Below are 17,827 nucleotides of genomic sequence, written 5' to 3' on the forward strand. Positions count from 1 at the left end.
CAGTTATCAATTCTGATCATGTCTTCTCTGCTCTTTTACAGGTAATTGTCTCCTATCTCCTATCCAACTGTACATCCCTACTGAACTGGCTTTGCTGAGTCTTCTATTAGTATTTTTGGTAATTGTCTCCTATCTCCTATCCAACTGTACATCCCTACTGAACTGGCTTTGCTGAGTCTTCTATTAGTATTTTTGGTAATTGTCTCCTATCTCCTATCCAACTGTACATCCCTACTGAACTGGCTTTGCTGAGTCTTCTATTAATATTTTTGGTAATTGTCTCCTGCTGCCATATCTTTAAACTTCCATATTTACTGCTAGCTCTATAACAAACACACTGCAATAGCAATATTACTGGTGATTGATTCTCAACTCCATGTGGCTTGAGTGATCAAGAGAGGTAATTAGCTTTACGACCCTAGCCTGTGTCTGGCCTGGCCCTGGCCATCTCCTCCCCATATTCAGGTGTCTCACATCAGACCCAATAATGACCAACTGAGAAATGCATCCCAGCTTAGGCTGTCTATAAATTTATGGCAGCTTATGGGGTGGCGCAGACAGGGGCATGGCGCAGACATCATGGCTCTTTCCTGAGTGGCTCTGTCACGAGTGATGCGCAGTTTCACCGACGCAGTTATCAATTCTGATCATGTCTTCTCTGCTCTTTTACAGGTAATTGTCTCCTATCTCCTATCCAACTGTACATCCCTACTGAACTGGCTTTGCTGAGTCTTCTATTAGTATTTTTGGTAATTGTCTCCTATCTCCTATCCAACTGTACATCCCTACTGAACTGGCTTTGCTGAGTCTTCTATTAGTATTTTTGGTAATTGTCTCCTATCTCCTATCCAACTGTACATCCCTACTGAACTGGCTTTGCTGAGTCTTCTATTAGTATTTTTGGTAATTGTCTCCTATCTCCTATCCAACTGTACATCCCTACTGAACTGGCTTTGCTGAGTCTTCTATTAATATTTTTGGTAATTGTCTCCTGCTGCCATATCTTTAAACTTCCATATTTACTGCTAGCTCTATAACAAACACACTGCAATAGCAATATTACTGGTGATTGATTCTCAACTCCATGTGGCTTGAGTGATCAAGAGAGGTAATTAGCTTTACGACCCTAGCCTGTGTCTGGCCTGGCCCTGGCCATCTCCTCCCCATATTCAGGTGTCTCACATCAGACCCAATAATGACCAACTGAGAAATGCATCCCAGCTTAGGCTGTCTATAAATTTATGGCAGCTTATGGGGTGGCGCAGACAGGGGCATGGCGCAGACATCATGGCTCTTTCCTGAGTGGCTCTGTCACGAGTGATGCGCAGTTTCACCGACGCAGTTATCAATTCTGATCATGTCTTCTCTGCTCTTTTACAGGTAATTGTCTCCTATCTCCTATCCAACTGTACATCCCTACTGAACTGGCTTTGCTGAGTCTTCTATTAGTATTTTTGGTAATTGTCTCCTATCTCCTATCCAACTGTACATCCCTACTGAACTGGCTTTGCTGAGTCTTCTATTAGTATTTTTGGTAATTGTCTCCTATCTCCTATCCAACTGTACATCCCTACTGAACTGGCTTTGCTGAGTCTTCTATTAATATTTTTGGTAATTGTCTCCTGCTGCCATATCTTTAAACTTCCATATTTACTGCTAGCTCTATAACAAACACACTGCAATAGCAATATTACTGGTGATTGATTCTCAACTCCATGTGGCTTGAGTGATCAAGAGAGGTAATTAGCTTTACGACCCTAGCCTGTGTCTGGCCTGGCCCTGGCCATCTCCTCCCCATATTCAGGTGTCTCACATCAGACCCAATAATGACCAACTGAGAAATGCATCCCAGCTTAGGCTGTCTATAAATTTATGGCAGCTTATGGGGTGGCGCAGACAGGGGCATGGCGCAGACATCATGGCTCTTTCCTGAGTGGCTCTGTCACGAGTGATGCGCAGTTTCACCGACGCAGTTATCAATTCTGATCATGTCTTCTCTGCTCTTTTACAGGTAATTGTCTCCTATCTCCTATCCAACTGTACATCCCTACTGAACTGGCTTTGCTGAGTCTTCTATTAGTATTTTTGGTAATTGTCTCCTATCTCCTATCCAACTGTACATCCCTACTGAACTGGCTTTGCTGAGTCTTCTATTAGTATTTTTGGTAATTGACTCCTATCTCCTATCCAACTGTACATCCCTACTGAACTGGCTTTGCTGAGTCTTCTATTAATATTTTTGGTAATTGTCTCCTGCTGCCATATCTTTAAACTTCCATATTTACTGCTAGCTCTATAACAAACACACTGCAATAGCAATATTACTGGTGATTGATTCTCAACTCCATGTGGCTTGAGTGATCAAGAGAGGTAATTAGCTTTACGACCCTAGCCTGTGTCTGGCCTGGCCCTGGCCATCTCCTCCCCATATTCAGGTGTCTCACATCAGACCCAATAATGACCAACTGAGAAATGCATCCCAGCTTAGGCTGTCTATAAATTTATGGCAGCTTATGGGGTGGCGCAGACAGGGGCATGGCGCAGACATCATGGCTCTTTCCTGAGTGGCTCTGTCACGAGTGATGCGCAGTTTCACCGACGCAGTTATCAATTCTGATCATGTCTTCTCTGCTCTTTTACAGGTAATTGTCTCCTATCTCCTATCCAACTGTACATCTCTACTGAACTGGCTTTGCTGAGTCTTCTATTAGTATTTTTGGTAATTGTCTCCTATCTCCTATCCAACTGTACATCCCTACTGAACTGGCTTTGCTGAGTCTTCTATTAGTATTTTTGGTAATTGTCTCCTATCTCCTATCCAACTGTACATCCCTACTGAACTGGCTTTGCTGAGTCTTCTATTAATATTTTTGGTAATTGTCTCCTGCTGCCATATCTTTAAACTTCCATATTTACTGCTAGCTCTATAACAAACACACTGCAATAGCAATATTACTGGTGATTGATTCTCAACTCCATGTGGCTTGAGTGATCAAGAGAGGTAATTAGCTTTACGACCCTAGCCTGTGTCTGGCCTGGCCCTGGCCATCTCCTCCCCATATTCAGGTGTCTCACATCAGACCCAATAATGACCAACTGAGAAATGCATCCCAGCTTAGGCTGTCTATAAATTTATGGCAGCTTATGGGGTGGCGCAGACAGGGGCATGGCGCAGACATCATGGCTCTTTCCTGAGTGGCTCTGTCACGAGTGATGCGCAGTTTCACCGACGCAGTTATCAATTCTGATCATGTCTTCTCTGCTCTTTTACAGGTAATTGTCTCCTATCTCCTATCCAACTGTACATCCCTACTGAACTGGCTTTGCTGAGTCTTCTATTAGTATTTTTGGTAATTGTCTCCTATCTCCTATCCAACTGTACATCCCTACTGAACTGGCTTTGCTGAGTCTTCTATTAGTATTTTTGGTAATTGTCTCCTATCTCCTATCCAACTGTACATCCCTACTGAACTGGCTTTGCTGAGTCTTCTATTAATATTTTTGGTAATTGTCTCCTGCTGCCATATCTTTAAACTTCCATATTTACTGCTAGCTCTATAACAAACACACTGCAATAGCAATATTACTGGTGATTGATTCTCAACTCCATGTGGCTTGAGTGATCAAGAGAGGTAATTAGCTTTACGACCCTAGCCTGTGTCTGGCCTGGCCCTGGCCATCTCCTCCCCATATTCAGGTGTCTCACATCAGACCCAATAATGACCAACTGAGAAATGCATCCCAGCTTAGGCTGTCTATAAATTTATGGCAGCTTATGGGGTGGCGCAGACAGGGGCATGGCGCAGACATCATGGCTCTTTCCTGAGTGGCTCTGTCACGAGTGATGCGCAGTTTCACCGACGCAGTTATCAATTCTGATCATGTCTTCTCTGCTCTTTTACAGGTAATTGTCTCCTATCTCCTATCCAACTGTACATCCCTACTGAACTGGCTTTGCTGAGTCTTCTATTAGTATTTTTGGTAATTGTCTCCTATCTCCTATCCAACTGTACATCCCTACTGAACTGGCTTTGCTGAGTCTTCTATTAGTATTTTTGGTAATTGTCTCCTATCTCCTATCCAACTGTACATCCCTACTGAACTGGCTTTGCTGAGTCTTCTATTAGTATTTTTGGTAATTGTCTCCTATCTCCTATCCAACTGTACATCCCTACTGAACTGGCTTTGCTGAGTCTTCTATTAATATTTTTGGTAATTGTCTCCTGCTGCCATATCTTTAAACTTCCATATTTACTGCTAGCTCTATAACAAACACACTGCAATAGCAATATTACTGGTGATTGATTCTCAACTCCATGTGGCTTGAGTGATCAAGAGAGGTAATTAGCTTTACGACCCTAGCCTGTGTCTGGCCTGGCCCTGGCCATCTCCTCCCCATATTCAGGTGTCTCACATCAGACCCAATAATGACCAACTGAGAAATGCATCCCAGCTTAGGCTGTCTATAAATTTATGGCAGCTTATGGGGTGGCGCAGACAGGGGCATGGCGCAGACATCATGGCTCTTTCCTGAGTGGCTCTGTCACGAGTGATGCGCAGTTTCACCGACGCAGTTATCAATTCTGATCATGTCTTCTCTGCTCTTTTACAGGTAATTGTCTCCTATCTCCTATCCAACTGTACATCCCTACTGAACTGGCTTTGCTGAGTCTTCTATTAGTATTTTTGGTAATTGTCTCCTATCTCCTATCCAACTGTACATCCCTACTGAACTGGCTTTGCTGAGTCTTCTATTAGTATTTTTGGTAATTGTCTCCTATCTCCTATCCAACTGTACATCCCTACTGAACTGGCTTTGCTGAGTCTTCTATTAGTATTTTTGGTAATTGTCTCCTATCTCCTATCCAACTGTACATCCCTACTGAACTGGCTTTGCTGAGTCTTCTATTAGTATTTTTGGTAATTGTCTCCTATCTCCTATCCAACTGTACATCCCTACTGAACTGGCTTTGCTGAGTCTTCTATTAGTATTTTTGGTAATTGTCTCCTATCTCCTATCCAACTGTACATCCCTACTGAACTGGCTTTGCTGAGTCTTCTATTAGTATTTTTGGTAATTGTCTCCTATCTCCTATCCAACTGTACATCCCTACTGAACTGGCTTTGCTGAGTCTTCTATTAGTATTTTTGGTAATTGTCTCCTATCTCCTATCCAACTGTACATCCCTACTGAACTGGCTTTGCTGAGTCTTCTATTAGTATTTTTGGTAATTGTCTCCTATCTCCTATCCAACTGTACATCCCTACTGAACTGGCTTTGCTGAGTCTTCTATTAGTATTTTTGGTAATTGTCTCCTATCTCCTATCCAACTGTACATCCCTACTGAACTGGCTTTGCTGAGTCTTCTATTAGTATTTTTGGTAATTGTCTCCTATCTCCTATCCAACTGTACATCCCTACTGAACTGGCTTTGCTGAGTCTTCTATTAGTATTTTTGGTAATTGTCTCCTATCTCCTATCCAACTGTACATCCCTACTGAACTGGCTTTGCTGAGTCTTCTATTAGTATTTTTGGTAATTGTCTCCTATCTCCTATCCAACTGTACATCCCTACTGAACTGGCTTTGCTGAGTCTTCTATTAGTATTTTTGGTAATTGTCTCCTATCTCCTATCCAACTGTACATCCCTACTGAACTGGCTTTGCTGAGTCTTCTATTAGTATTTTTGGTAATTGTCTCCTATCTCCTATCCAACTGTACATCCCTACTGAACTGGCTTTGCTGAGTCTTCTATTAGTATTTTTGGTAATTGTCTCCTATCTCCTATCCAACTGTACATCCCTACTGAACTGGCTTTGCTGAGTCTTCTATTAGTATTTTTGGTAATTGTCTCCTATCTCCTATCCAACTGTACATCCCTACTGAACTGGCTTTGCTGAGTCTTCTATTAGTATTTTTGGTAATTGTCTCCTATCTCCTATCCAACTGTACATCCCTACTGAACTGGCTTTGCTGAGTCTTCTATTAGTATTTTTGGTAATTGTCTCCTATCTCCTATCCAACTGTACATCCCTACTGAACTGGCTTTGCTGAGTCTTCTATTAATATTTTTGGTAATTGTCTCCTGCTGCCATATCTTTAAACTTCCATATTTACTGCTAGCTCTATAACAAACACACTGCAATAGCAATATTACTGGTGATTGATTCTCAACTCCATGTGGCTTGAGTGATCAAGAGAGGTAATTAGCTTTACGACCCTAGCCTGTGTCTGGCCTGGCCCTGGCCATCTCCTCCCCATATTCAGGTGTCTCACATCAGACCCAATAATGACCAACTGAGAAATGCATCCCAGCTTAGGCTGTCTATAAATTTATGGCAGCTTATGGGGTGGCGCAGACAGGGGCATGGCGCAGACATCATGGCTCTTTCCTGAGTGGCTCTGTCACGAGTGATGCGCAGTTTCACCGACGCAGTTATCAATTCTGATCATGTCTTCTCTGCTCTTTTACAGGTAATTGTCTCCTATCTCCTATCCAACTGTACATCCCTACTGAACTGGCTTTGCTGAGTCTTCTATTAGTATTTTTGGTAATTGTCTCCTATCTCCTATCCAACTGTACATCCCTACTGAACTGGCTTTGCTGAGTCTTCTATTAGTATTTTTGGTAATTGTCTCCTATCTCCTATCCAACTGTACATCCCTACTGAACTGGCTTTGCTGAGTCTTCTATTAATATTTTTGGTAATTGTCTCCTGCTGCCATATCTTTAAACTTCCATATTTACTGCTAGCTCTATAACAAACACACTGCAATAGCAATATTACTGGTGATTGATTCTCAACTCCATGTGGCTTGAGTGATCAAGAGAGGTAATTAGCTTTACGACCCTAGCCTGTGTCTGGCCTGGCCCTGGCCATCTCCTCCCCATATTCAGGTGTCTCACATCAGACCCAATAATGACCAACTGAGAAATGCATCCCAGCTTAGGCTGTCTATAAATTTATGGCAGCTTATGGGGTGGCGCAGACAGGGGCATGGCGCAGACATCATGGCTCTTTCCTGAGTGGCTCTGTCACGAGTGATGCGCAGTTTCACCGACGCAGTTATCAATTCTGATCATGTCTTCTCTGCTCTTTTACAGGTAATTGTCTCCTATCTCCTATCCAACTGTACATCCCTACTGAACTGGCTTTGCTGAGTCTTCTATTAGTATTTTTGGTAATTGTCTCCTATCTCCTATCCAACTGTACATCCCTACTGAACTGGCTTTGCTGAGTCTTCTATTAGTATTTTTGGTAATTGTCTCCTATCTCCTATCCAACTGTACATCCCTACTGAACTGGCTTTGCTGAGTCTTCTATTAGTATTTTTGGTAATTGTCTCCTATCTCCTATCCAACTGTACATCCCTACTGAACTGGCTTTGCTGAGTCTTCTATTAATATTTTTGGTAATTGTCTCCTGCTGCCATATCTTTAAACTTCCATATTTACTGCTAGCTCTATAACAAACACACTGCAATAGCAATATTACTGGTGATTGATTCTCAACTCCATGTGGCTTGAGTGATCAAGAGAGGTAATTAGCTTTACGACCCTAGCCTGTGTCTGGCCTGGCCCTGGCCATCTCCTCCCCATATTCAGGTGTCTCACATCAGACCCAATAATGACCAACTGAGAAATGCATCCCAGCTTAGGCTGTCTATAAATTTATGGCAGCTTATGGGGTGGCGCAGACAGGGGCATGGCGCAGACATCATGGCTCTTTCCTGAGTGGCTCTGTCACGAGTGATGCGCAGTTTCACCGACGCAGTTATCAATTCTGATCATGTCTTCTCTGCTCTTTTACAGGTAATTGTCTCCTATCTCCTATCCAACTGTACATCCCTACTGAACTGGCTTTGCTGAGTCTTCTATTAGTATTTTTGGTAATTGTCTCCTATCTCCTATCCAACTGTACATCCCTACTGAACTGGCTTTGCTGAGTCTTCTATTAGTATTTTTGGTAATTGTCTCCTATCTCCTATCCAACTGTACATCCCTACTGAACTGGCTTTGCTGAGTCTTCTATTAATATTTTTGGTAATTGTCTCCTGCTGCCATATCTTTAAACTTCCATATTTACTGCTAGCTCTATAACAAACACACTGCAATAGCAATATTACTGGTGATTGATTCTCAACTCCATGTGGCTTGAGTGATCAAGAGAGGTAATTAGCTTTACGACCCTAGCCTGTGTCTGGCCTGGCCCTGGCCATCTCCTCCCCATATTCAGGTGTCTCACATCAGACCCAATAATGACCAACTGAGAAATGCATCCCAGCTTAGGCTGTCTATAAATTTATGGCAGCTTATGGGGTGGCGCAGACAGGGGCATGGCGCAGACATCATGGCTCTTTCCTGAGTGGCTCTGTCACGAGTGATGCGCAGTTTCACCGACGCAGTTATCAATTCTGATCATGTCTTCTCTGCTCTTTTACAGGTAATTGTCTCCTATCTCCTATCCAACTGTACATCCCTACTGAACTGGCTTTGCTGAGTCTTCTATTAGTATTTTTGGTAATTGTCTCCTATCTCCTATCCAACTGTACATCCCTACTGAACTGGCTTTGCTGAGTCTTCTATTAGTATTTTTGGTAATTGTCTCCTATCTCCTATCCAACTGTACATCCCTACTGAACTGGCTTTGCTGAGTCTTCTATTAGTATTTTTGGTAATTGTCTCCTATCTCCTATCCAACTGTACATCCCTACTGAACTGGCTTTGCTGAGTCTTCTATTAGTATTTTTGGTAATTGTCTCCTATCTCCTATCCAACTGTACATCCCTACTGAACTGGCTTTGCTGAGTCTTCTATTAGTATTTTTGGTAATTGTCTCCTATCTCCTATCCAACTGTACATCCCTACTGAACTGGCTTTGCTGAGTCTTCTATTAGTATTTTTGGTAATTGTCTCCTATCTCCTATCCAACTGTACATCCCTACTGAACTGGCTTTGCTGAGTCTTCTATTAGTATTTTTGGTAATTGTCTCCTATCTCCTATCCAACTGTACATCCCTACTGAACTGGCTTTGCTGAGTCTTCTATTAGTATTTTTGGTAATTGTCTCCTATCTCCTATCCAACTGTACATCCCTACTGAACTGGCTTTGCTGAGTCTTCTATTAGTATTTTTGGTAATTGTCTCCTATCTCCTATCCAACTGTACATCCCTACTGAACTGGCTTTGCTGAGTCTTCTATTAGTATTTTTGGTAATTGTCTCCTATCTCCTATCCAACTGTACATCCCTACTGAACTGGCTTTGCTGAGTCTTCTATTAGTATTTTTGGTAATTGTCTCCTATCTCCTATCCAACTGTACATCCCTACTGAACTGGCTTTGCTGAGTCTTCTATTAGTATTTTTGGTAATTGTCTCCTATCTCCTATCCAACTGTACATCCCTACTGAACTGGCTTTGCTGAGTCTTCTATTAATATTTTTGGTAATTGTCTCCTGCTGCCATATCTTTAAACTTCCATATTTACTGCTAGCTCTATAACAAACACACTGCAATAGCAATATTACTGGTGATTGATTCTCAACTCCATGTGGCTTGAGTGATCAAGAGAGGTAATTAGCTTTACGACCCTAGCCTGTGTCTGGCCTGGCCCTGGCCATCTCCTCCCCATATTCAGGTGTCTCACATCAGACCCAATAATGACCAACTGAGAAATGCATCCCAGCTTAGGCTGTCTATAAATTTATGGCAGCTTATGGGGTGGCGCAGACAGGGGCATGGCGCAGACATCATGGCTCTTTCCTGAGTGGCTCTGTCACGAGTGATGCGCAGTTTCACCGACGCAGTTATCAATTCTGATCATGTCTTCTCTGCTCTTTTACAGGTAATTGTCTCCTATCTCCTATCCAACTGTACATCCCTACTGAACTGGCTTTGCTGAGTCTTCTATTAGTATTTTTGGTAATTGTCTCCTATCTCCTATCCAACTGTACATCCCTACTGAACTGGCTTTGCTGAGTCTTCTATTAGTATTTTTGGTAATTGTCTCCTATCTCCTATCCAACTGTACATCCCTACTGAACTGGCTTTGCTGAGTCTTCTATTAGTATTTTTGGTAATTGTCTCCTATCTCCTATCCAACTGTACATCCCTACTGAACTGGCTTTGCTGAGTCTTCTATTAGTATTTTTGGTAATTGTCTCCTATCTCCTATCCAACTGTACATCCCTACTGAACTGGCTTTGCTGAGTCTTCTATTAGTATTTTTGGTAATTGTCTCCTATCTCCTATCCAACTGTACATCCCTACTGAACTGGCTTTGCTGAGTCTTCTATTAGTATTTTTGGTAATTGTCTCCTATCTCCTATCCAACTGTACATCCCTACTGAACTGGCTTTGCTGAGTCTTCTATTAGTATTTTTGGTAATTGTCTCCTATCTCCTATCCAACTGTACATCCCTACTGAACTGGCTTTGCTGAGTCTTCTATTAGTATTTTTGGTAATTGTCTCCTATCTCCTATCCAACTGTACATCCCTACTGAACTGGCTTTGCTGAGTCTTCTATTAGTATTTTTGGTAATTGTCTCCTATCTCCTATCCAACTGTACATCCCTACTGAACTGGCTTTGCTGAGTCTTCTATTAATATTTTTGGTAATTGTCTCCTGCTGCCATATCTTTAAACTTCCATATTTACTGCTAGCTCTATAACAAACACACTGCAATAGCAATATTACTGGTGATTGATTCTCAACTCCATGTGGCTTGAGTGATCAAGAGAGGTAATTAGCTTTACGACCCTAGCCTGTGTCTGGCCTGGCCCTGGCCATCTCCTCCCCATATTCAGGTGTCTCACATCAGACCCAATAATGACCAACTGAGAAATGCATCCCAGCTTAGGCTGTCTATAAATTTATGGCAGCTTATGGGGTGGCGCAGACAGGGGCATGGCGCAGACATCATGGCTCTTTCCTGAGTGGCTCTGTCACGAGTGATGCGCAGTTTCACCGACGCAGTTATCAATTCTGATCATGTCTTCTCTGCTCTTTTACAGGTAATTGTCTCCTATCTCCTATCCAACTGTACATCCCTACTGAACTGGCTTTGCTGAGTCTTCTATTAGTATTTTTGGTAATTGTCTCCTATCTCCTATCCAACTGTACATCCCTACTGAACTGGCTTTGCTGAGTCTTCTATTAGTATTTTTGGTAATTGTCTCCTATCTCCTATCCAACTGTACATCCCTACTGAACTGGCTTTGCTGAGTCTTCTATTAGTATTTTTGGTAATTGTCTCCTATCTCCTATCCAACTGTACATCCCTACTGAACTGGCTTTGCTGAGTCTTCTATTAGTATTTTTGGTAATTGTCTCCTATCTCCTATCCAACTGTACATCCCTACTGAACTGGCTTTGCTGAGTCTTCTATTAATATTTTTGGTAATTGTCTCCTGCTGCCATATCTTTAAACTTCCATATTTACTGCTAGCTCTATAACAAACACACTGCAATAGCAATATTACTGGTGATTGATTCTCAACTCCATGTGGCTTGAGTGATCAAGAGAGGTAATTAGCTTTACGACCCTAGCCTGTGTCTGGCCTGGCCCTGGCCATCTCCTCCCCATATTCAGGTGTCTCACATCAGACCCAATAATGACCAACTGAGAAATGCATCCCAGCTTAGGCTGTCTATAAATTTATGGCAGCTTATGGGGTGGCGCAGACAGGGGCATGGCGCAGACATCATGGCTCTTTCCTGAGTGGCTCTGTCACGAGTGATGCGCAGTTTCACCGACGCAGTTATCAATTCTGATCATGTCTTCTCTGCTCTTTTACAGGTAATTGTCTCCTATCTCCTATCCAACTGTACATCCCTACTGAACTGGCTTTGCTGAGTCTTCTATTAGTATTTTTGGTAATTGTCTCCTATCTCCTATCCAACTGTACATCCCTACTGAACTGGCTTTGCTGAGTCTTCTATTAGTATTTTTGGTAATTGTCTCCTATCTCCTATCCAACTGTACATCCCTACTGAACTGGCTTTGCTGAGTCTTCTATTAGTATTTTTGGTAATTGTCTCCTATCTCCTATCCAACTGTACATCCCTACTGAACTGGCTTTGCTGAGTCTTCTATTAGTATTTTTGGTAATTGTCTCCTATCTCCTATCCAACTGTACATCCCTACTGAACTGGCTTTGCTGAGTCTTCTATTAATATTTTTGGTAATTGTCTCCTGCTGCCATATCTTTAAACTTCCATATTTACTGCTAGCTCTATAACAAACACACTGCAATAGCAATATTACTGGTGATTGATTCTCAACTCCATGTGGCTTGAGTGATCAAGAGAGGTAATTAGCTTTACGACCCTAGCCTGTGTCTGGCCTGGCCCTGGCCATCTCCTCCCCATATTCAGGTGTCTCACATCAGACCCAATAATGACCAACTGAGAAATGCATCCCAGCTTAGGCTGTCTATAAATTTATGGCAGCTTATGGGGTGGCGCAGACAGGGGCATGGCGCAGACATCATGGCTCTTTCCTGAGTGGCTCTGTCACGAGTGATGCGCAGTTTCACCGACGCAGTTATCAATTCTGATCATGTCTTCTCTGCTCTTTTACAGGTAATTGTCTCCTATCTCCTATCCAACTGTACATCCCTACTGAACTGGCTTTGCTGAGTCTTCTATTAGTATTTTTGGTAATTGTCTCCTATCTCCTATCCAACTGTACATCCCTACTGAACTGGCTTTGCTGAGTCTTCTATTAGTATTTTTGGTAATTGTCTCCTATCTCCTATCCAACTGTACATCCCTACTGAACTGGCTTTGCTGAGTCTTCTATTAATATTTTTGGTAATTGTCTCCTGCTGCCATATCTTTAAACTTCCATATTTACTGCTAGCTCTATAACAAACACACTGCAATAGCAATATTACTGGTGATTGATTCTCAACTCCATGTGGCTTGAGTGATCAAGAGAGGTAATTAGCTTTACGACCCTAGCCTGTGTCTGGCCTGGCCCTGGCCATCTCCTCCCCATATTCAGGTGTCTCACATCAGACCCAATAATGACCAACTGAGAAATGCATCCCAGCTTAGGCTGTCTATAAATTTATGGCAGCTTATGGGGTGGCGCAGACAGGGGCATGGCGCAGACATCATGGCTCTTTCCTGAGTGGCTCTGTCACGAGTGATGCGCAGTTTCACCGACGCAGTTATCAATTCTGATCATGTCTTCTCTGCTCTTTTACAGGTAATTGTCTCCTATCTCCTATCCAACTGTACATCCCTACTGAACTGGCTTTGCTGAGTCTTCTATTAGTATTTTTGGTAATTGTCTCCTATCTCCTATCCAACTGTACATCCCTACTGAACTGGCTTTGCTGAGTCTTCTATTAGTATTTTTGGTAATTGTCTCCTATCTCCTATCCAACTGTACATCCCTACTGAACTGGCTTTGCTGAGTCTTCTATTAATATTTTTGGTAATTGTCTCCTGCTGCCATATCTTTAAACTTCCATATTTACTGCTAGCTCTATAACAAACACACTGCAATAGCAATATTACTGGTGATTGATTCTCAACTCCATGTGGCTTGAGTGATCAAGAGAGGTAATTAGCTTTACGACCCTAGCCTGTGTCTGGCCTGGCCCTGGCCATCTCCTCCCCATATTCAGGTGTCTCACATCAGACCCAATAATGACCAACTGAGAAATGCATCCCAGCTTAGGCTGTCTATAAATTTATGGCAGCTTATGGGGTGGCGCAGACAGGGGCATGGCGCAGACATCATGGCTCTTTCCTGAGTGGCTCTGTCACGAGTGATGCGCAGTTTCACCGACGCAGTTATCAATTCTGATCATGTCTTCTCTGCTCTTTTACAGGTAATTGTCTCCTATCTCCTATCCAACTGTACATCCCTACTGAACTGGCTTTGCTGAGTCTTCTATTAGTATTTTTGGTAATTGTCTCCTATCTCCTATCCAACTGTACATCCCTACTGAACTGGCTTTGCTGAGTCTTCTATTAGTATTTTTGGTAATTGTCTCCTATCTCCTATCCAACTGTACATCCCTACTGAACTGGCTTTGCTGAGTCTTCTATTAGTATTTTTGGTAATTGTCTCCTATCTCCTATCCAACTGTACATCCCTACTGAACTGGCTTTGCTGAGTCTTCTATTAATATTTTTGGTAATTGTCTCCTGCTGCCATATCTTTAAACTTCCATATTTACTGCTAGCTCTATAACAAACACACTGCAATAGCAATATTACTGGTGATTGATTCTCAACTCCATGTGGCTTGAGTGATCAAGAGAGGTAATTAGCTTTACGACCCTAGCCTGTGTCTGGCCTGGCCCTGGCCATCTCCTCCCCATATTCAGGTGTCTCACATCAGACCCAATAATGACCAACTGAGAAATGCATCCCAGCTTAGGCTGTCTATAAATTTATGGCAGCTTATGGGGTGGCGCAGACAGGGGCATGGCGCAGACATCATGGCTCTTTCCTGAGTGGCTCTGTCACGAGTGATGCGCAGTTTCACCGACGCAGTTATCAATTCTGATCATGTCTTCTCTGCTCTTTTACAGGTAATTGTCTCCTATCTCCTATCCAACTGTACATCCCTACTGAACTGGCTTTGCTGAGTCTTCTATTAGTATTTTTGGTAATTGTCTCCTATCTCCTATCCAACTGTACATCCCTACTGAACTGGCTTTGCTGAGTCTTCTATTAGTATTTTTGGTAATTGTCTCCTATCTCCTATCCAACTGTACATCCCTACTGAACTGGCTTTGCTGAGTCTTCTATTAATATTTTTGGTAATTGTCTCCTGCTGCCATATCTTTAAACTTCCATATTTACTGCTAGCTCTATAACAAACACACTGCAATAGCAATATTACTGGTGATTGATTCTCAACTCCATGTGGCTTGAGTGATCAAGAGAGGTAATTAGCTTTACGACCCTAGCCTGTGTCTGGCCTGGCCCTGGCCATCTCCTCCCCATATTCAGGTGTCTCACATCAGACCCAATAATGACCAACTGAGAAATGCATCCCAGCTTAGGCTGTCTATAAATTTATGGCAGCTTATGGGGTGGCGCAGACAGGGGCATGGCGCAGACATCATGGCTCTTTCCTGAGTGGCTCTGTCACGAGTGATGCGCAGTTTCACCGACGCAGTTATCAATTCTGATCATGTCTTCTCTGCTCTTTTACAGGTAATTGTCTCCTATCTCCTATCCAACTGTACATCCCTACTGAACTGGCTTTGCTGAGTCTTCTATTAGTATTTTTGGTAATTGTCTCCTATCTCCTATCCAACTGTACATCCCTACTGAACTGGCTTTGCTGAGTCTTCTATTAGTATTTTTGGTAATTGTCTCCTATCTCCTATCCAACTGTACATCCCTACTGAACTGGCTTTGCTGAGTCTTCTATTAATATTTTTGGTAATTGTCTCCTGCTGCCATATCTTTAAACTTCCATATTTACTGCTAGCTCTATAACAAACACACTGCAATAGCAATATTACTGGTGATTGATTCTCAACTCCATGTGGCTTGAGTGATCAAGAGAGGTAATTAGCTTTACGACCCTAGCCTGTGTCTGGCCTGGCCCTGGCCATCTCCTCCCCATATTCAGGTGTCTCACATCAGACCCAATAATGACCAACTGAGAAATGCATCCCAGCTTAGGCTGTCTATAAATTTATGGCAGCTTATGGGGTGGCGCAGACAGGGGCATGGCGCAGACATCATGGCTCTTTCCTGAGTGGCTCTGTCACGAGTGATGCGCAGTTTCACCGACGCAGTTATCAATTCTGATCATGTCTTCTCTGCTCTTTTACAGGTAATTGTCTCCTATCTCCTATCCAACTGTACATCCCTACTGAACTGGCTTTGCTGAGTCTTCTATTAGTATTTTTGGTAATTGTCTCCTATCTCCTATCCAACTGTACATCCCTACTGAACTGGCTTTGCTGAGTCTTCTATTAGTATTTTTGGTAATTGTCTCCTATCTCCTATCCAACTGTACATCCCTACTGAACTGGCTTTGCTGAGTCTTCTATTAATATTTTTGGTAATTGTCTCCTGCTGCCATATCTTTAAACTTCCATATTTACTGCTAGCTCTATAACAAACACACTGCAATAGCAATATTACTGGTGATTGATTCTCAACTCCATGTGGCTTGAGTGATCAAGAGAGGTAATTAGCTTTACGACCCTAGCCTGTGTCTGGCCTGGCCCTGGCCATCTCCTCCCCATATTCAGGTGTCTCACATCAGACCCAATAATGACCAACTGAGAAATGCATCCCAGCTTAGGCTGTCTATAAATTTATGGCAGCTTATGGGGTGGCGCAGACAGGGGCATGGCGCAGACATCATGGCTCTTTCCTGAGTGGCTCTGTCACGAGTGATGCGCAGTTTCACCGACGCAGTTATCAATTCTGATCATGTCTTCTCTGCTCTTTTACAGGTAATTGTCTCCTATCTCCTATCCAACTGTACATCCCTACTGAACTGGCTTTGCTGAGTCTTCTATTAGTATTTTTGGTAATTGTCTCCTATCTCCTATCCAACTGTACATCCCTACTGAACTGGCTTTGCTGAGTCTTCTATTAGTATTTTTGGTAATTGTCTCCTATCTCCTATCCAACTGTACATCCCTACTGAACTGGCTTTGCTGAGTCTTCTATTAATATTTTTGGTAATTGTCTCCTGCTGCCATATCTTTAAACTTCCATATTTACTGCTAGCTCTATAACAAACACACTGCAATAGCAATATTACTGGTGATTGATTCTCAACTCCATGTGGCTTGAGTGATCAAGAGAGGTAATTAGCTTTACGACCCTAGCCTGTGTCTGGCCTGGCCCTGGCCATCTCCTCCCCATATTCAGGTGTCTCACATCAGACCCAATAATGACCAACTGAGAAATGCATCCCAGCTTAGGCTGTCTATAAATTTATGGCAGCTTATGGGGTGGCGCAGACAGGGGCATGGCGCAGACATCATGGCTCTTTCCTGAGTGGCTCTGTCACGAGTGATGCGCAGTTTCACCGACGCAGTTATCAATTCTGATCATGTCTTCTCTGCTCTTTTACAGGTAATTGTCTCCTATCTCCTATCCAACTGTACATCCCTACTGAACTGGCTTTGCTGAGTCTTCTATTAGTATTTTTGGTAATTGTCTCCTATCTCCTATCCAACTGTACATCCCTACTGAACTGGCTTTGCTGAGTCTTCTATTAGTATTTTTGGTAATTGTCTCCTATCTCCTATCCAACTGTACATCCCTACTGAACTGGCTTTGCTGAGTCTTCTATTAGTATTTTTGGTAATTGTCTCCTATCTCCTATCCAACTGTACATCCCTACTGAACTGGCTTTGCTGAGTCTTCTATTAATATTTTTGGTAATTGTCTCCTGCTGCCATATCTTTAAACTTCCATATTTACTGCTAGCTCTATAACAAACACACTGCAATAGCAATATTACTGGTGATTGATTCTCAACTCCATGTGGCTTGAGTGATCAAGAGAGGTAATTAGCTTTACGACCCTAGCCTGTGTCTGGCCTGGCCCTGGCCATCTCCTCCCCATATTCAGGTGTCTCACATCAGACCCAATAATGACCAACTGAGAAATGCATCCCAGCTTAGGCTGTCTATAAATTTATGGCAGCTTATGGGGTGGCGCAGACAGGGGCATGGCGCAGACATCATGGCTCTTTCCTGAGTGGCTCTGTCACGAGTGATGCGCAGTTTCACCGACGCAGTTATCAATTCTGATCATGTCTTCTCTGCTCTTTTACAGGTAATTGTCTCCTATCTCCTATCCAACTGTACATCCCTA

Source organism: Aquarana catesbeiana, linkage group LG04 (genome assembly GCF_042186555.1).
Source record: "Aquarana catesbeiana isolate 2022-GZ linkage group LG04, ASM4218655v1, whole genome shotgun sequence".
NCBI lineage: Eukaryota > Metazoa > Chordata > Amphibia > Anura > Ranidae > Aquarana > Aquarana catesbeiana.